General features: G+C 52.8%; 1 pseudogene; it reads left to right on the top strand.

Moving 5' to 3' along the window:
- The first annotated feature begins 5,043 nt into the window (after positions 1 to 5,043).
- LOC112208640 (NADH dehydrogenase [ubiquinone] 1 alpha subcomplex assembly factor 8-like) lies at positions 5,044 to 5,341 on the top strand (annotated as a pseudogene).
- The last annotated feature ends 14,072 nt before the right edge of the window (positions 5,342 to 19,413 follow it).

Below are 19,413 nucleotides of genomic sequence, written 5' to 3'. Positions count from 1 at the left end.
TCCCGCGGTTTCCCGCCGCCTCACCAGTCTCGGGCTGGAGGGGCCCCGGCGCTGGCGTGGCCGCGGCTCCCACAACGCAGCCAGGACTGCACTCGGGGCTGCTGGGGCCCGCGTGCGTCCCGGGCGGCTCCACGCGGCGGGGTCGCCCCCGCGCCTCCCACCCCCGGCCTCTCGGGGCCGCCGGCTCGCGCGCCCTCCAGGCGAAGGCCAGGGGCCGCAGTGAGGGGCAGCGAGTGGCGGGCTCCTCCGCACCACCCCCGGGCTTTATAATAAAAGTCGCCCTTGTTTAAGAGCCGGGTCGGAGGCGCCGCTGTCTGGGCGGTGAAAGCCGAAGCGAGAGCGGGCAATTCGCTGCGGCGGCGGCCGCTTCCTGGGCGTCGGTCCAGTGCCCCGGCCCGGCCTGGGAGACCCGCACCAACCCCGGGAGGGAGGACGGGGCGTGGGAGCAGCCTAGGGGCCGAAGCACTGCACGCACGGCCGGCGCGGGGGCAGAGGGGAGACAGGGAAGCCTGAGCTCCGTGCTGCTGAAGGCTCCGGGGATGGGTGGGCGGCGGTGAGGTAGCCTTGCCCGGGCCCTGCCCGCGTGGGCGCTCTCTGAGTCTCTGTCGCGTGACGGAGGCGGGACCTAGGCTGTGTCTCCTGCGGGGCGAAAGCACGGAAGAGATCCGAGGGCATTTCTTGAGCCTGGCAGGAGGCCAGGGGTTTTACAGGGCAGGAAGGAACCTGGAGGAACCGAGGAGCCACGTTGTTGGTTGGAAAGAAGGGTGGCCAGGTGGGGAGGAGTCTGGCAAAGGGTCCCAGACAGCAGGAAGGGCACCTGTGAAGCCGCCCTGCCGAGTGTGTGGTAGAGGCGGGGTGAAATGAGCACTGCTCATAGAAGTGACTGTTGTGATTTTTTATGAGATGGAGTCTCGCTCTGTCGCCCAGGCTGGAGTGCAGGGGCGCAACCTCGGCTCACTGCAACCTCCGCCTCCCGGGTTCACGCCATTCTCCTGCCTCGGCCTCCCCAGTAGCTAAGATTACAAGGCGCCCGCCACCACGCCCGGCTAATTTTTTTGTAGTTTTAGTAGAGACGGGGTTTTGCCATGTTGGCCAGGCTGGTCTCAAACTCCTGAGCTCAAGTGATCCGCCCCTCTTGGCCTCCCAAAGTGCTGGGATTACATGCGTGAGCCCCCAGCCTAAAAGTGACTGTTTACTACAATAAGTACAAATAATAGGTCACCAGCACTTGTCTGCTAAGGCCCTGGGGCTGGGTGTGTTTAGGGGACCCCTCTCCTCTCCAGGCCCTCCCCAAGCCTGCCCACTGATGGGGAAGCTGCAGGGCTATCCCTCCAAGGGGAGGCCCTGCCAGGCCAGGGAAGATCCAAGTGGGTGCTCACCAAGCTTCCTAGGTTCCCAGTTTTCTTGAAACAGTCATCTCCCATGGTTGCCTTTAGCAATTCACATCCCCTGACTCTTTAACATCTCGGTCCTGGCAGTTTCTTGGTATGGCACCATCTCCCTATGTGGACCACAGGTTATCTATCACACTGACCCGCTGTCCGTCACACACAATCACTCACCTGTGACACTTGGAAAGGACTAGCTCCACAGGCCTGGCCAGGGCCCAAAGGGAGGTGGCCAGCAATCGAAATCAACCCTGATGACTAAGTAGAAAAGGAGTCCTTGGGAGTATTGTGGGGAGCTCAGGGAGCTGACCAGGAGTCTGGATGGCCACAGCCACAGCCGGGGACAGTCTTGGGAGGTGACTGTGGTCACCACCACTACTGGGCTGCAGCATCGCTGAATGCAGCCCCTGCCACAACTCCACAGGCATCGGCTGTAATGATGGGCAGGGGTGCTGGGCACCACAGCGGGGAGGGATGGCTCCTGTCCCTGCATCTTTGCCTGGGTTAGCTAGATGCCCAGGAAGGGAGAAGGAATGCTGCCCCCTTTAGCCTTTGAGGTGGGAGGAGGGGCCCTGGCTCCCATGACAGCTCACAAAATGGGGATTGCCACTTACTAGGAGGGGTGTGTGGATGCTGATCAGCCCACCGAATGCTCACCACTGAGGGGCTGCAGCGGCCAGGTGTGAGGGGAAGAGACTGCAGAGAGGTGACAAGGCCGTCAAAGGAGAGGAGCCACCACTGGGGAGCCTGGTGGCTCAGGAAGGCAGCTGGTGTGGGTGTGGGAGAGTCGGATCAGAAGGCCAGCACTGCTCATCATGGAGCACCTGGGAGAGCAGCAGCGACTCAGCTCCTGGCACCAGGTGAGGCAGGAAAATAGGGTCTGCAGGCAGGGAACATAAGGCTGATTCACACTTCAGCTCTAACAGGAAATATCCTCTCCATAGGGCATATCAGGTAAATGACTTTGTAACTTTACTTCATCCTCTCTGTTTATATAGGGCATACCCGAAGTAACCAATGAATCCTCTAGGGGGTATTTAAACTCCCCCAAATTCTGTAACAGGGCCTTTTGAATCCTACACTCAGGCCCATTCCCACACAGTGGAGTGTACTTTCATTTTCAATAAAATCTTCATTCCTTCCTTGCTTTGTTTGTGTGTCTCTTCCAATTCTTTGTTCAAGATGCCAAGAACCTGGACACTCTCCACCTTTAACACAGGGGTTGTTTAATTTACCTTTTGCCTTAGAAATATAAAAAGATACACAGTAAAGGTGTGTAAAAGGAAAGGCCTCTTTCACCCTTACCCCACCCCCATCCCTCCCTAAAGGTCCCTGTGATTAGCTTGGTGTGTGTCCAGCCCTCCCTCTGCATTTCACACCAATATGCGAACAGTGGATCAGGCTTGGGTTTGTTTCTTCTAATAAACGGCATCATGCTGTATGTATTGTTCTTTAATGTGCTTTTGGAGACGTTTCCAATCCAGCAAACCCTTTTATCCATTTCATAATATTCCGTAGAATGCATGCTCCCCATCTTGAGGGAAGTTTGGGTTGTTTCATTCTGCTTTGTTAGGACGAATGCCTGCTTTTGTGCACACAGTTGAGTATGGGGCTGGGATTTGAGGGGAAGAGGCTCTGTTTGAGTCCCTGTTGATGTGAGGTGAAGGTGTGTTGGTCCGGCACTAAGCAGGCAGTGGACAATACATGCTGAGCTGGGTTGGGAGTGGACTCTTGCGATTCGGGACTCAAAAATAATGTACGGCCAGGTAAATCGCTGGTTTTGCTTCTGGGTCACAGGAAGGGCTGCGGTCCCCGCAGACCCATATGCGTCCACTAGATGGCGCCAAAGCCAGTAAGGTGAGGCGCTTGTGACAGAAGCCCCGACTTGCTGCAGGAGTCTGGGCCCAGGGTCTGACTCCTGAGCTCCTAGGAGATGGATGAATATTCTTCCTGCACCGCCAGCTGCCTCGCTTAAACGTGGGGAGGCTGAAGAGGGTGCAAAGCTGGGTGAACATGAGTGATTAGACAGGATGTGCCCTGGCCAAGACAGGGAGCTGAAATTCAGTCTGTGGAACAGGCTGTGATGGCCCAGAGGAAATCCATAGGTGGGAGGAAAACTATGGACCCCGTGCTCCATATTGCCAGGACCTGCAGAGGAACTAGCTCCTGCAGAAGATGCAGGATTTGGACGGGAAGATTGGGCAAGGGTTCTGTCTACTGGGCACTGAAGGTTTGATGAGGACACTGGGATGGTCCCTGCCACCAAAGCAGCTCAAGCTCAGGCAGAGGAAATAGAAACTGGACAAATGCAGTATTTCTTATGGGCACTGCTCTAAGGAGTAATTTGGAATCCAGTAGGGTGATGTAAGTGAAGGTGCTTTGAAACCTCCCAAAGCTCTCGCCCAGGTAAGGAGGTTTGTGGTCCTTGTCACCATTTACCCAGGAAAGCTTCAAAGCAGCAGCGGCGGTGGCGGCGGCAGCAGAATTTCCCTCCTTCCCTCCTGTCACTCTCCCAGCCTCCTCTTCCTCCTATCACTCTCCTAAGTTCAGAGCTGACCCCACTCCTCTGCTACCCATGGTGGTAGCCAGGCCTGTGCCTCTCCTAGCATCAGAAGCTGCCCCAGGCTCCCAGGACTGGAGCTCAGATCTGATTTTGAAAAACTGAATGAATGGGTGAGAGCGGTGGCTTATGCCTGTACTCCCAGCATTTTGGGAGATTGAGGTGGGTGAATTGCTTGAGCTCAGGAGTTCAAGACCAGCCTGGGCGACATGGTGAAACTCTGTCTTTACAAAAAAATACAAAAATTAGCTGGACATGGTGGCACACACCTGTAGTCCCAGCTACCTGGGAGGCTGAGGTAGGAGGATTGCTTGAACCACGGGAGACAGAGGTCGCAGTGAGCCAAGATTGTGCCACTTTACTCCAGCCTGGATGACAGAGCGAGATTGTCTCAAAAAAAAAAAAAAGAAAAAAGAAAAAAAAAAGCCGGGCATGGTGGCTTATGCCTGTAATCCCAGGACTTTGGGAGGCCAAGGCGGGTGGGTCACGAGGTCACGAGATCGAGACCATCCTGGCTAACACAGTGAAACCCCGTCTCTACTAAAAATACAAAAAAATAGCTGGGCATGGTGGCGGGCACCTGTAGTCCCAGCTGCTCGGGAGGCTGAGGCAGAAGAATGGCATGAACCCGGGAGGTGGAGGTTGCAGTGAGCTGAGATCGCGCCACTGCACTCCAGCCTGGGCGACAGAGCAAGACTCCGTCTAAAAAAAAAAAAGAGAGTCCCAGTGCTAAAACTGAGAGTCCTGGGCAAACTGGAACAATTGATCACACAATAAAGTGGGGGTTCTTGGGCTGGGTATGGAGGCTCATGCTTATAATCTCAGTGCTTTGGGAGGCCAAGGTGGAAGGATTGCTTGAGCCCAGGGCTTCAAGACCAGCCTGGACAACATAGCAAGACCCTATCTCTACAAAAGAAAAAACAAGCACACACTTGTAGTCCCAGCTACTTGGGAGGCTGAGGCAGGAGGACTGCTTAAGGCCAGGAGGTGGAGGTTGCAATGGGCTATGATGGCACCTCTGCACTCCAGCCTCAGTGACAGAGCAAAACCTCATTTTGAAAACACACACATGAGGGGCGCTGGGAATAGCCGCTCATGTCGGCTGACGGAGCGGTATGGGGCCGCATGCGAAGCTGCCTCCGCGCCTTCCCCGAGCGGCTGGCCGCCTGCGGGGCCGAGTAAGGACTTCTGCGCGCGGGATTTCGAGGCCCTGCGGAGCTGCTTCGCCGCCGCGGCCAAGAAGACGCTGGAGGGAGGCTGTTAGGAGGGACTCTGAGCTTCACACCTGTCTGCTGCCGTGGTTGCAGAGCCCTAGTCCTGATGGCCCCTGGTGGCATACATTGAATGCCTAGGGCAGAAAGGAAGTGGGAATGGCGAAGATGTGACGTGCCTCGGTGTTTCTTCTTAACAAGTTGAGGCGTGGGTAGAGCAGGAATTGGTTTTCCAGCATTGTGTCCGTAAACCTGAGTCAGAATCAGATGTAACAGAAGCCAGATAAAGACTCTGTCAAATCCAAAAAAAAAAAAAAAAAGAAAAAGAAAACACACACACACACACACACACACACACATACACACAATGCATAAAGTGTTTCTGAAACTTTGGTGTGCATGAGAGACACCTGGGGACTTACAAAAACACAGATGGCTGGCCCCACCCTAGAGTTTCTAATTTAGTAGGTCAAGGGTGGGGTCCAGTAATTTGCATTTCTAACAAGTGTCCTGATACTGCTGCTGTTGCTCTTGGTTGGGGCCCAAACTTCCAGAACAACTGGTCTGAATAAAGGGCTGGGTCCGGGACCTGCAAGTCCCACTGTGCTGCTTGCCCTGGTACCTCCTCCTAAGTCTGGCCCAGCAGGAAACGGAGCGCGGGTCAAAGTCCTCTCACAGTCAACCAGGAGAAACCTGTGTCTTCCTGGCAGGGTGGCTGGGTGCTATGGAAACAAGGCTCAGCCCAGAAGTGCCCAGCCTCCTTCCCAGAAGCAACTTCAGCCTCTAGGGGAGGAGTGAAGTGAACAAACAAACGGAAGGGCAGAGCTCAGTTCCTGGATGGAAGCGGCACCTGCATGGAAGCGCCCTCAGCAACCTCAGGGCCCAGGCTTCCGGGAAAGTCTCACAGGGCCCCTGGCTTGAGTTTTGGAGCTGGAAGGGAACTTTGCAATCTTGGTTCAACTTTTTGTTTTATTTTCTAAGATGAATCCTCGCTCTGTTGCCCAGGGTGGGGTGCAGTGGCGCAATCTCGGCTCACTGCAACCTCCGCCTCCCGTGTTCCAGCGATGATCCTGCCTCAGCCTCCTGAGTAGATGGGATCACAGGTGCCTGCCACCACGGTTGGCTAAATTTTGTATTTTTAGTAGAGATGGGGGTTTCACCATGTTGGCCAGGCTGGTCTCGAACTCCTGACCTCAGGTGATCCGCCCACCTCTGCCTTCCAAAGTGCTGGGATTACAGGTGTGAGCCACCGTGCCCGGCCCAGTACATCTTTTAACTGGGCTGTGAATGACACGACTTGCTAAGACCTGCCCACTAAGAATGAGCTGCAGCCAGCACAAGGTTGTCTGCTTCCAGCCACTTTCCTAGATACTCCTCCATTCCTCAGATTCCAGCCCCCACCCCAGCCTGGAACGCCCACAGTGCTTTTATCACAGCTCTTAACTCCACTTGGTTCCCCAAAGTTATGAGCCCACATACCACCTCCCAGGGCTACAACACTTTGGGTTTCTCAGACACTGTCAACACTAAGCAGCATGAACTGCAGGACACACAGGACAGCTGGAGAGGGGCAGTGAGTCACTATGTCATAGTCCTGCCCAAATTCCAATGTTAAAATTGCAGAAGCCTGGGGCCCACCCTAGAGAATCTGATTCAGCAGGTTGGAGGTGGGGCCCAGGCACTGATATTTTCAAGAGCCCTGAGTGATGTGGATGCCGATAGCACTGGCTACATGCTGAGAAACACTGCCGATAGCATCATCTTCCACAGAAGGCCACCCAGGAAGAGATGATGAGGTGACAGAACTTCATCACCCAACTCAAGAAGGCTTGGGAGGAAGGGGTAATTTATTGGTTCTAAGCCCAGACCATGGACAAAACAGAGTGCTGTGGTTCAAATGTCCCCAGCAATGTTCATGTTGAAATGTAATTGCTGTTGTTATGGTGGCATTGGCAGGTGGGGCCTTTGCAAGGTAATTAGGTTATGAGGGCTCTGCCCTCAGGAATGGATCCATGCCATCATCTCTGGAGTGGGTTCTTGATAAAAAGGATGATTCTGGACCACTTCCCTCTCATGTCTCACATGCTTACCTCTGCCTTCCATCCTTCTGCCATGGTGGGGCCCTCACAAGATGCTGGTGCCATGTTCTTGGACTTTCCAGCCTCCAGGACTGTGGGAAATCAATTTCTTTTCCACCCAGTCTGTGGAATTCTTTTTTAAATTTTTTATACTATTATTACTATTATTATTTGAGATGGAATCTTGCTCTGTCAGTCACCCAGACTGGAGTGCAGTGGTGCAATCTCTGCTCACTGCAACCTCCGCCTCCTGGGTTCAAGCAATTCTCCTGCCTCAGCCTCCCGAGCAGCTGGGATCACAGGTGTGCGCCACCATGCTCTGCTAATTTTTGTATTTTTAGTAGAGACGGGGTTTCACCACGTTGCCCAGGCTGGTCTCCAACTCCTGGGCTTAAGTGATCTGCCAGCCTCAGCCTCCCAAAGTGTGTGAGCCACCGTGTCTGGCCCACTCTGTGGAATTCTGTATGGCAGCAGGAAATGGACTAAAAAGCAGTACAGAGATGTCACTCGGCTTCATGCACAATGGGAACTGAGGCCTGGGTTCTCCGGTCTCTGCAGGCTAATTTCCCCACCCAGCTGGGAACAATCACCCACAGGGTCCATCTTCCACCAGAGGAACTCACTCGCTGCCAAATTTAAAAACCCTGGGAGACAGCCAATTGGGTTAGGTGCTTCTTCCTGGACCAATGAACTGTGATCAGGTGAGTGGGCCCCACATGGGCCAGCTCTGGGTCAGTACCACTCAGGGTCTAAGGCAGGGAAGGGTGGTGGAGAAGGGATAAAGCCTCACCAGTTTTATTGTTTTTTAAAAACAGTTGGCCAGGCACAGTGGCTCACACCTGTAATCCCAGCACTTTGGGAGGCCGAGGTGGGTGGATCATGAGGTCAGGAGTTCAAGATCAGCCTGGCCAACATAGGGAAACCCTGTCTCTACTAAAAATACAAAAATTAGCTGGGCATGGTAGCACGCGGCTGTATTCCCAGCTACTCGGGGGGCTGAGGCAGGAGAATTGCATAAGCCTGGGAGGTGGAGGTTGCAGTGAGCCAAGATCTTGCCACTGCACTCTGGCCTGGGCAACAGAGTGAGACTCCGTCTCAAAAAAAAAAAAAAAAAAAAATTGACACATAAAACTTGTATATATTTATAGTGTACAACATGATGTTTTGATATATGTATACACTGTGGAATGACTAAATCAAGATAGTTAACATATCCATTCCATCTCCAGAACTTGTTCCTCCTAACTGAAACTTTGTATCCTGTGACCAACATTTCCCCACTACCCCTAAACTCCCTTACCAGATTATTGGTTTCCTTCTGTGGAGGCTGCTCTCTACCACTAAGAGCCTGGGCTGGAGACTCGGTGTGGTAGCTAGTCTCTAAGGTGACCCCATAATTCTTGTCTCCTGCTATTCACATTCCTATGTAGTGCCTCCTACATTGAGCAGGGATGACCTGTGTAATGAATAGGATATTGCAGAAGTGACAGAGTGTGTCTTCCAAGGCTAGACCATAAAAGACATTGCCGCTGCTTCCTGGCTCTCTTGGACCACTGGCTGTGGGGGAAGCCAGCTGCCATATTGTGAGGACACTCAAGCAGCGCTATGCAGCAGGGCTGGGACCAGAGTGAGGTGAGTGAGGCACTTGCCTCAGGCACAAAATGTAACAGGATGCCAAAAAAGTCAGTAATCAAGATAGATAATGCAATATTTTAAAAATGAAAAAACAAATCTATGATGAAAAAATATTGAAACTTTACTTAAAGATGGTCTCAATAACAGTACCATGTTGAGCTGTATTGGAGCCTGACCAATAGGAAAAATCAGTGATGCTGGTCCTGAAAGCAGGTATAGGAACCCACCAGGAGTTTGGGAGGTCATGGTCCCAGGACTGAAGACTTACTCCCTTAAGAGGTGACTGGACATGGAGAAGAATGCACACGTGTTCTCCTGGCTCCAGTAAGAAGGCAAACCCGGGGCCAGGTGCGGTGGCTCATGTCTGTAATCCCAGCACTTTGGGAGGCCAAGGGAGGTGGATCACCTGAGGTCAGGAGTTCCAGACCAGCCTGGGCAACATGGTGAAATCCCGGTCTCTTCTAAAAATACAAAAATTAGCCAGGCATGGCAGCACATGCCTGTAGTCCCACCTACTCGGGAGGCTGAGGCAGGAGAATCGCTTGAACCCAGGAGGCGGAGGTTGCAGTGAGCTGAGATTGCGCCACTGCACTCCAGCCTGGGTGGCAGCGCAAGACTCTGTCTCAAAAAAAAAAAAAAAAGGCAAATCCAGTAGTGCCTCAGACCTAGGGGTTCAGCTGTGGGCCCTGTGTAGCAGGATAAGAAGGGTGCTGAGTGGAGGGGTCCACCTAGCTCAGTTTCCTTGCAGCTAAACCTCAGCAGGCCAGTTCCAGGGCCACGATGACCATGATCACCATCATGCATCGTGACGACCACGCCTGTCGAATGCTTATCATCAGGCCCTCTGCCTGGCACCTTCCATGCATTCACTCTCCACTCTTCAGAACAACTTGTGAGATAGGTTCTGTTACCAACACCATTTCACAGATGAGGAAACAGAAGTTTAGAGAGCTAAGTCACTTGCCCAAGTTTTCAGAGTGAGTTATGGAGTCAGGATTTGACCTCAGGCAGTTTGACTCTGGAAACCTTCATCTTAATTTCAGTTGGAGATCTGGAGCCAGACAGCCCTGAAATTGACTCTCAGGTCTGCCAATTATTTGCTCTCTATAATCTATATTGGGTAAATGGCTTGATCTCTTTAAGGCTCAGTGTCCCGCTCTGTAAAACGGGAATAAAAAGTGAAAGCGTGTTGAAAGCACTTAGCACTGCAGTTGGTAGGAAGTAAATGCTCAATGTGCGCCTCTGTGATTATTCCAGAGGGTGGAAATGAACATAAGACAATAGCCCCCCGCCCCCTCACCCCGCATTGACAGCTCCCTTCAGTCTCCCTTCACTGGCCTGGCTGACCACCTGCCCTCACTTTGCAGGGACCGCTTGGCCCCTACTTCCAACGTATCCTCATGCAGTGAAGCTTAGAAACCCAGAAAGAGGGCTGGGCGTGGTGGCTCACGCCTGTAATCCCAGCACTTTGGGAGGCCAAGGTGGGTGGATCACGAGGTCAGGAGTTTGAGACCAGTCTGGCCAATATGGTGAAACCCCATCTCTACTAAAAATACAAAAATTAGCCTAGCGAGGCCCCAGGAGGCAGAAGTTGCAGTGAGCCGAGATCACATCACTGCACGCCAGCCTGGGCAACAGAGCGAGACTCTGTCTCAAACAAAACAAAACAAAAAAACCTAGAAAGAACTATGGGATTCTGGGGAGAGACTGGGTGGAGTTGGGGTATAGGGACAGGAGAGTGAGCCAGCTGGGGAAGGGCATGGCCCTGGGGCAGGAAGGTCCCCCGGGGAGACTCCTGTGGGGCCTCCAGAAAGCAAATTTGATCCTGTTTGCTCACATAGCTGACCCTCAGGAAAGCTTCCTGAGCATGCAGCCCGCCGACACCAATCCCGGGTCTCGTTCCAGTTCCACCCGCAGGCTGCCGCCCTGGCAGCTCCCAGGGCCTCCCTAGGTGGGAATGGAGACCAAGGAACAAAGGCCAGGCTGGGACACTGCCTAGGACACTGGCTTGAGGGGATGGAAGAGCCACCTGTGCACCTTCTTTCCTTGCCACCGTCTTCAAATTCATGCTTACAGAACAGCTGTGTGGGCGTGAGCTGAGGGCCACTGACCCTGCGTGCCACCAGTGTGCAGGCTGCTGTGAGCGGGCAATGCTGTTCCGGGCAGCCTCTGCCGGTGCCTCTGCCCACGCAGCACCCTTCAGCTCTTCCAGTGCCACCAAATGAACCCATCACAACCTTCCCCAGCCTGGCAAGTTTTCTGGAAAGACTTGTTCCTCTGTTCTCTTAGTGGCCCTCCACCTCCTCCCTTCCTGGGAAGGGGCTGGTGTTCACTGTATTATTAATGTCCTGTTGCTATGACAGGAACCGCATGAGACACACACGAAAGACGGCCCTGCCTTCCAGGGCTCGCTAGATCCTTGGTTCCTGTCGTGGAAGAGAGGGGCAGGTAAGAGCCAGTGTGGTCCAAGGTCAGGGCTATGGTGAGAAGCTGTGTGAGGACAGGGGCCCTGTGCTGTGTGCAGAGGGGGTCCCTGGACCTCTGAGGAGGCAGGACAGAGTCCTGAAGGTCAAGTTAGTAGGAAGGGCAAGGCCCAGAAGGGTGACTGATGAATTTGGGGCCATGTCCTGGAGGCAAATGGGGAGCAGGGAGGGGGCCTGGGAGGAGGAGGTGGAGCTGATGCTGCGTTTTGGAGTGACCTCTGCTTAGAAGTATGGCTTTTGTCTAGAATTTTTTGGGGACCGAAGAGTTTTAAGCTGGGGAGGGACATTAGATCTGCCTTTTGGAAAGCTCCCTGGCTGTGTTGCAGAGACTGGATGGATGAGAAGGCTGGGCAGCAACTCAGCCGAGAACTAGTGAGAGCCTGGGGAGGGAGAGGAGCTGGCTTGAGTCTTTGGGAAGTGGAAGCGATAGGACTTGGGCGCTGATGAGGAGGGAGGATGGAAAGAGGACACCACTCACAAACACAGGGATCCAGGAGGGTGGATTTGGGGGCAGTTTTGGACAAAGTTGAGATGTCAGTGGGACCCCACGGTGGAATCCAGGACAGCTCAGCGTAACCTGGCCATCTCGGTTCCCATCATGAATAAAGGGAGCAGCCTCCATTACGTTTCCAGATACATCACAGCCCTCCCTCCAGCACCGACAGGAGATTCCCCTTCCCTTCCCCATGTGTCTTCTCCCAGGTGACACCAAACCCACTCAGCGTACAGGGTGAGACCCACTCTGACAGGGTGAGGCCCACTCAGTGTGCAGGGTGAGACCCACTCTGTGCAGGAAGAGACCCACTCAGTGGACAGGGAGAGACCCACTCAGTGTGCAGGGAGAGACCCACTCAGTGTGCAGGGTGAGACCCACTCACTCAGTGTGCAGGGTGAGACCCACTCAGTGGACAGGGAGAGACCCACTCAGTGTGCAGGGTGAGACCCACTCAGTGGACAGGGAGAGACCCACTCAGTGTGCAGGGTGAGACCCACTCTGACAGGGTGAGGCCCACTCAGTGTGCAGGGTGAGACCCACTCTGTGCAGGAAGAGACCCACTCAGTGGACAGGGAGAGACCCACTCAGTGTGCAGGGTGAGACCCGCTCAGTGTGCAGGGTGAGACCCGCTCAGTGTGCAGGGTGAGGCCCGCTCAGTGTGCAGGGTGAGACCCGCTCAGTGTGCAGGGTGAGACCCACTCTGTGCAGGAAGAGACCCACTCAGTGGACAGGGAGAGACCGACTCAGTGTGCAGGGTGAGACCCACTCAGTGTGCAGGGTGAGACCCGCTCAGTGTGCAGGTGAGACCCGCTCAGTGTGCAGGGTGAGACCCGCTCAGTGTGCAGGGTGAGGCCCGCTCAGTGTGCAGGGTGAGACCCGCTCAGTGTGCAGGGTGAGGCCCGCTCAGTGTGCAGGTGAGACCCGCTCAGTGTGCAGGGTGAGGCCCGCTCAGTGTGCAGGGTGAGGCCCGCTCAGTGTGCAGGTGAGACCCGCTCAGTGTGCAGGGTGAGGCCCGCTCAGTGTGCAGGGTGAGGCCCGCTCAGTGTGCAGGGTGAGGCCCGCTCAGTGTGCAGGTGAGACCCGCTCAGTGTGCAGGGTGAGACCCGCTCAGTGTGCAGGTGAGACCCACTCAGTGGACAGGGAGAGACCCGCTCAGTGGACAGGATGAGGCCCGCTCAGTGTGCAGGGTGAGGCCCACTCAGTGGACAGGATGAGGCCCACTCAGTGCACAGGGTGAGACTGTGTACAGGTGTGGTGGCCATGGTCTCAGGCAGAGGATCCCAAAGGACTTTTGAACACTGCTTAGGACACCAGGTGGGGTGACTTTCAGCATAAACGGTGGCCCAGCAGCACCCCAAACATTGCCATGCCAGACAGGTCCTGTCACCTGTCAGCTGTCTCCAAAATGTATCCTGCATTCGACTCCCGTGTCTTCACTGCTCCAGCCTAGTTCAAGCCACCAGAGCCCCACCTGGACCACTGCCCTCACCTCCTAACTCATCTCCCTACATCTACTTCTGCTTCCCCACTCTCTATACAGCAACCAGAGAAATGTTTTCAAATAGAAGCCAGATCATGCCCTTCCTGGGCTTCATGCCTCCCCCACGGTCCCCACCACACCTGCAAAGGAATGATGTGCCCCATCGCTTTCTCTGATCTCATCCCCTGCTATTCCCCCCGCCTCTCACTTCGCGCTTCACTGGCCGTTGTCCTCCACACACACAAACGTGTTCCTACCTCAGGGCCTCTGCACTGGCTGTTCCCTCCTGGAAGGCTCTGTCCACATCTTCACGGGGCTAACATCGTTAAGTTCTCAAACAGCCCTCTCCTCATAGAGCCTTTCCTGACCTCTCAAGCTAAGGTAGTGGTCCCCGTATCATCCCTTCACTTTTCTCACTGCTTTTCGTTATCTGTTCTTTCCTTTCCTTATTTGGTCTGCCTCTGGCCAACAGGATGTCAGTTACTTGACAGCAGGGCCCGTGCTGGGCTCCATGCCCGGCTTCGCCAGCGTCTGGCGCCGGGAGCGCAGGTGCTCCAAGAGTGTGTGTTCAATGAATTGTTACTGAATGCTGCAGAACCCTGCTCCACGCTGCTTCCTCGCCCTGGCGTTTGGGAGCCTGATGACGGCCCTGCCTGTGAAGGCCGCACCTAGGGACAATGTCAGGCTGAGGAGTGAGCCCACGTGGCCCTGGCTCCGATGCTGCTGCCCTCCGTGCACTCGGCCCTTCTCCTGCGCAGGCCGGGCCCAGGGCAGGGCGCCCTCACAGCCTCCGTGCTAGGCCTGGCCTTCCACCAGCACCTCTCTCCTCTCCCAGTGCCAAAGTCCACTCTCCTTCCTGCTGTGGGGAAAATGGCACTCCTTTTAGGGGAAACACCCACTCCCCACTCAGCTTGGAGCTGGGCTTAGGAGCCAGTGAGAGCTGCAGGAGGGGAGAGAGACCAGCCGGAGCGTGCAGAGCAGTGGACACTCACTTCCGTGGTCAGTGTCCTTTGAGAACAGGGTAGAAACTGAGAAAAGGCCTAGGTGTCCACATCTTGCACTGAGGTTTCCAGGGGGTTCACACATCACCACAGCCGATCCACAGGGTTCCAGGAAGGACCGAGGAGCCCTCCCTCCCCCAGTGTCTAAGCTGCTAACACGGGCTACCAAAGGCGTTTTACACACAAGACTGCTCAAAACCCTCAAACAATGCTTTGCAGGGGGTGCTTATGTTTCCCGGACTACAAGAGAGGAGGCTCCCAAACCAGCAGGCCGGGTGGGAGCGCACAGGGGAGGGAGGAGGGCTGCAGCCAGAATCCCAGGGACCTGCATTTCGGGGGCAGGCGGGAGCCAGGGAGAGGGCGGGAGAGTGCCCAGGGAGGCAGCAGGCAATGGAGAGCACCGGGTGGAGCCGACTTTCAAGGAGGAAGGGGCAGGAAAGAGGGTGAAATATTGCAAAGCAGTCCAGGATACAAAGGTGTCAAAGGTTTTATCCACAGAAACTGCTGGTGATCTTTGGTGAGGGCAGAAGCCAGCCTACTGGGTTGACAGGACAGATGAGGGGTGTAAGACGTTGCTGAGCAGCCTGCGTCTGTGTGACAGAAAGGAGATGCAGCAAAAGCTAGCGGGGGCCAGGCTCCGGGCACATTAGCTTTTTTCCTCCTAAAATGAAACTTGAAGTCTGGGTGTAGCGTGGTGGCTCACACCTGTAATCCCAACACCTTGGGAGGCTGAGGCGGGCGGATTGCTTGAGCCCAGGCGTTTGAGACCAGCCTGGGCAACATAGTCCCCTGCCCCCTCACCCCGCATCGACAGCTCCCTCCAGTATCCCCTCCGCTGGCCTGGCTGACCACCTGCCCTCACTCTGCAGGGACCGCTTGGCCTCTCATGGGATGGTACCTACTCCCCACCTATCCTCATGCAGTGAAGCTTAAAAACCCAGAAAGAGGGCCGGGTGCAGTGGCTCACACCTGTAATCCCAGCACTTTGGGAGGCCGAGGTGTAGTGGCGCGATCTTGGATCACTGCTACCTCCGCCTCCCGGGTGCAAGCAATTCTCCTGCCTCAGCCCCCTGAGTAGCTGGGACTACAGGTGCACGCCGCCACACCCAGCTAATTTTTCTTTTGTATTTTAGTAGAGACGAGGTTCACCATGTTGCCCAGGTTGGTCTCAAACTCCTGACCTCAGGCAATCCGCCCGCCTCAGCCTCTCAAAGTGCTAGGATTACAGGGGTGAGCCACTGTGCCCGGCCAATTTTAACAGTTCTTAAAGGTCAAGTGTTGGGGCATCAATTTTGAACAGCGGAGACCCTGACAAGAGGAATCACAGTCACCTACACACTTTCCCAGGATGGGCCTCCAGTGGTACAGAGCAGGAAGCTGGGGAGAGTCACCCTTGGCAGCACAGACAAGTAGAAATGATCAGCTGATCCCAAGGACAGGCAGGAAAACCCTTTCCCGGAACCCTTCTTTTCTATGAAACAAAAACTTTAAACCACCGGGGAAGGGAAGCAAACCCCTCACATAAAAGATCAGGCAAAAGGGCCGGGTGCGGTGGCTCACTCCTGTAATCCCAGCACTTTGGGAGGCCACGACGGGACGAGGTCAGGAGATCGAGACTATCCTGGTTAACACGGTGAAACCCCGTCTCTACTAAAAATACAAAAAAATTAGCCGGGCGTAGTGGCGGGCGCCTGTAGTCCCAGCTACTCGGGAGGCAGAGGCAGGAGAATAGCGTGAACCGGAAGGTGGTGCTTTGCAGTGAGCTGAGATCGCGCCACTGCACTCCAGCCTGGGAGAATGAGCGAGACTCTGTCTCCAAAAAAAATCAGGCAAGAATCTACTCTTAAACTACTAGGGAGGAAATGGAAATATATTGCTGTAATGTTATTTTTTTGAGACTGAGTCTTACTCTGACGCCCAGGCTGGGGTGCAGCGGCACGATCTCGGCTCACTGCAACCTCCGCCTCCTGGGTTCAAGCGATTCTCTTGCCTCAAGCTCCCGAGTAGCAGAGATTACAGGTGCCTGCCACCACCCCCGGCTAATTTTTTGTATTTTTGGTACAGACAGGGTTTCACCATGTTGGTCAGACTGGTCTCGAACTCCTGGCCTCAAGCCGTCCGCCCACCTCAGCTTCCCAAAGTGCTGGGATTACAGGTGTAAGCCACCACATCCGGCCTGTTGTATTGTTCTTATGCTGTATGTGAAGTAGTGTAATATATTTGAAAGTAGTCTGTGCTGTGTTAAAGATATATATTTTGGATCCAAGCACACTAAAAAACAACAAAACTAAAAATAAAACAGAAGAACTAATGTAATAAGTCAATAAGAGGAGAAAACAGATCTATAAAAAATACTCAATCCAAAAGAAGGCCATACAAAAGGGAAAAAATAATCCCAAGAACAGATAGGGGCTGGGTGCGGTGGCTCATGCCTGTAATCCCAGCACTTTGGGAGGCCGAGGCGGGTGGATCACCTGAGGTAAGGAGTTTGAGACCAGCCTGACCAACATGGAGAAACTCTGTCTCTACTAAAAATACAAAATTAGCCGGGCGTGGTGGCACATTCCTGTAATCCCAGCTACTTGAGAGGCTGAGGCAGGAGAATCGCTTGAACCAAGCAGGCAGAGGTTGCGGTGAGCCGAGATCACGCCATTGCACTCCAGCCTGGGCAACAAGAGCAAAACTCTGTCTCAAAAAAAAAAAAAAAAAAAAAAAAAAAAACAGATGGGACAAAGAGAAAATAGCAAAACTGTATATTTAAATCCAATCACATTGATAATTACATTAAATGTAAATTGTCTAAACATGCCAATTAAGAGAAAATGACTGTCAGATTGGATTTTAAAAAGACTCAAATTATATGCTGTCAACAAGGAACCCACTTTAAATATAAAGACATAGATAAGTTAAAAAGTAAAAAGATGGATAGGTTGGGCACGGTGGCTCATGCCTGTAATCCTAGCACTTTGGGAGGCCAAGGTGGGTTGATGGCTTGAATCCAGGAGTTAGAGACCAGCCTGGGCAACAAAGTGAGACCCTGTCTATACAAAAAGTAAAAAAAAATTAGCCAGGTGTTGTGGTGCAAACCTGTAGTCTCAACTACATGAGAGGCTAAGGCAGAAGAACAGCTTAGAACCTAGGAGGCCATGGCTGCGGTGAGTTATAACTGCACCACCGGTTATAACTCACCGCAGCCTTGACCTCCTGTGCTCTAAGCTGTCCCCCAGCCCGGGGTACAGAGCAAAACCCTGTCTCAAGAAAATAAAAATAAAATAAAATAAAAAAATAAAAAGATGGAATAAGATATATCATGTGAACTTTAATCAAAAGAAAGCACGAGTGGCAACACTAATACCAGATGAAATGGACTTCAGAACAAGGAATATAACTAGACATGAAGAGATATGTTACATAATAATAAAGAGGTCAGTTCATCAAGAAGCCATACAATCATAAACGTGTATACACCAATAGAAAACTTCGAAATAAATAAAGCAAAAATGGCCAAAAAAAAGTGGGGAGCGCGGGGGAGGAACAAATCTACAATTTAGTTGAATAATTCAAAACTCCTCTTTTGGTAACTGACAGAACAAGCAAACCTTACCATCACTACCAACCAACTTAACTTGGCTGACATTTACAGAACATTCCACCCAATGACAGCAGACTACACATTCTACTCAAGTGAACATGGAACATCCACTAAAAGACACCATTCTGGGACATAAAACAAGCCTTGGTAAATAAAAAAAAAATGAAATAATGAAATTAAATTAGAAATCAACAACAGAAAAAGACTTGGGAAATCCTCAAATACATGGAGCCTAATACACTTCTAAATAACCCATGTAACAAGGAAGAAATCACAAAGGAAATTAGAAAATATTTTAAACTGGGCCAGGCTCGGTGGCTCACGCCTGCAATCCTGGCACTTTGGGAGGTCTAGGTGGGTGGATCACCTGAGGTCAGGAGTTGGAGACCAGCCTGGCCAACATGTGAAACCCTGTCTCTACTAAAAATACAAAATTAGCTGGGCATGGTGGCATGTGCCTGTAATCCCAGCTACTCGGGAGGCTGAGGTAGGAGAATCGCTTGAACTTGGGAGGCGGAGGTTGCAGTGAGCCAGGATCACGCCACTGCACTCCAGCCTGAGCAACAGAGTGAGACTCCGTCTCAAAAAAAAAAAAAAAAAAAAAAAAAAAGAATTTTAAACTAAATGCAAACGAAACCCCAAATTTATGAGATGTAAAAAAGCAACACTCAAAAGTTTTTAGCTTTGGATTAAGAAAAAGGGAGGCTCAAATCAATAACTTAAGTTTCTACCTGAAGAATTTGAGGAGCAGGGGAAGCCAAGCACAGTGGCTCACACCTGTAATCCTAGTACTTTGGGAGGCTGGGGTGGGAGGGTCATTTAAGCCCAGGAGTTCAAGGCTTGTACCAGTGTACTCCAGAGAAACCATGTCACAAACAAAACATATGGAAAGCTCGAACCATGAAAGTTTAATACATCTAAATGAGGACTGGGTGCAGTGGCTCATGCCTGTAATCCCAGCACTTTGGGAGGCTGAGGCAGGTGGATCACCTGAGGTCAGAAGTTCCAGACCAGCCTGGCCAACATGGTGAAACCTCGTCTCTACTAAAAAATACAAAAAATTAGCCTGGCATGGGGGTGGGTGCCTGTAATCCCAGCTACTTGAGAGGCTGAGGCAGGAGAACAGCTTGAACCTGGGAGGTGGAGGTTCCGGTGAGCCGAGATGGTGCCACTGTACTCTAGCCTGGGCGACAGAGTGAGACTCTGTCTCAAAAAAAAAAAAAAAAAAAAAAGGCTGGGTGTGGTGGCTCACATCTGTAATCCCAGCACTTTGGGAGGCTGAAGCGGGCAGATCACTTGAGGTCAGGAGTTCGAGACCAAAAACCCAAAGTGTGGCACCAATTATTTATGATGCACACAACCAAAAAGACTGTAGTATCCAGAATATTTAAAGTACGCCTACAAATCAAGACATGTACAACAGAATAATGAACAAAGGATATAAACATACAACTCACAGAAGGCCAGTAACATATGAAAAGATGGTTAT

The sequence above is a fragment of the Pan troglodytes genome, chromosome 1 (assembly GCF_028858775.2).
Source record: "Pan troglodytes isolate AG18354 chromosome 1, NHGRI_mPanTro3-v2.0_pri, whole genome shotgun sequence".
Lineage (NCBI taxonomy): Eukaryota > Metazoa > Chordata > Mammalia > Primates > Hominidae > Pan > Pan troglodytes.
This window is presented reverse-complemented; position numbering and strand designations above follow the sequence as displayed.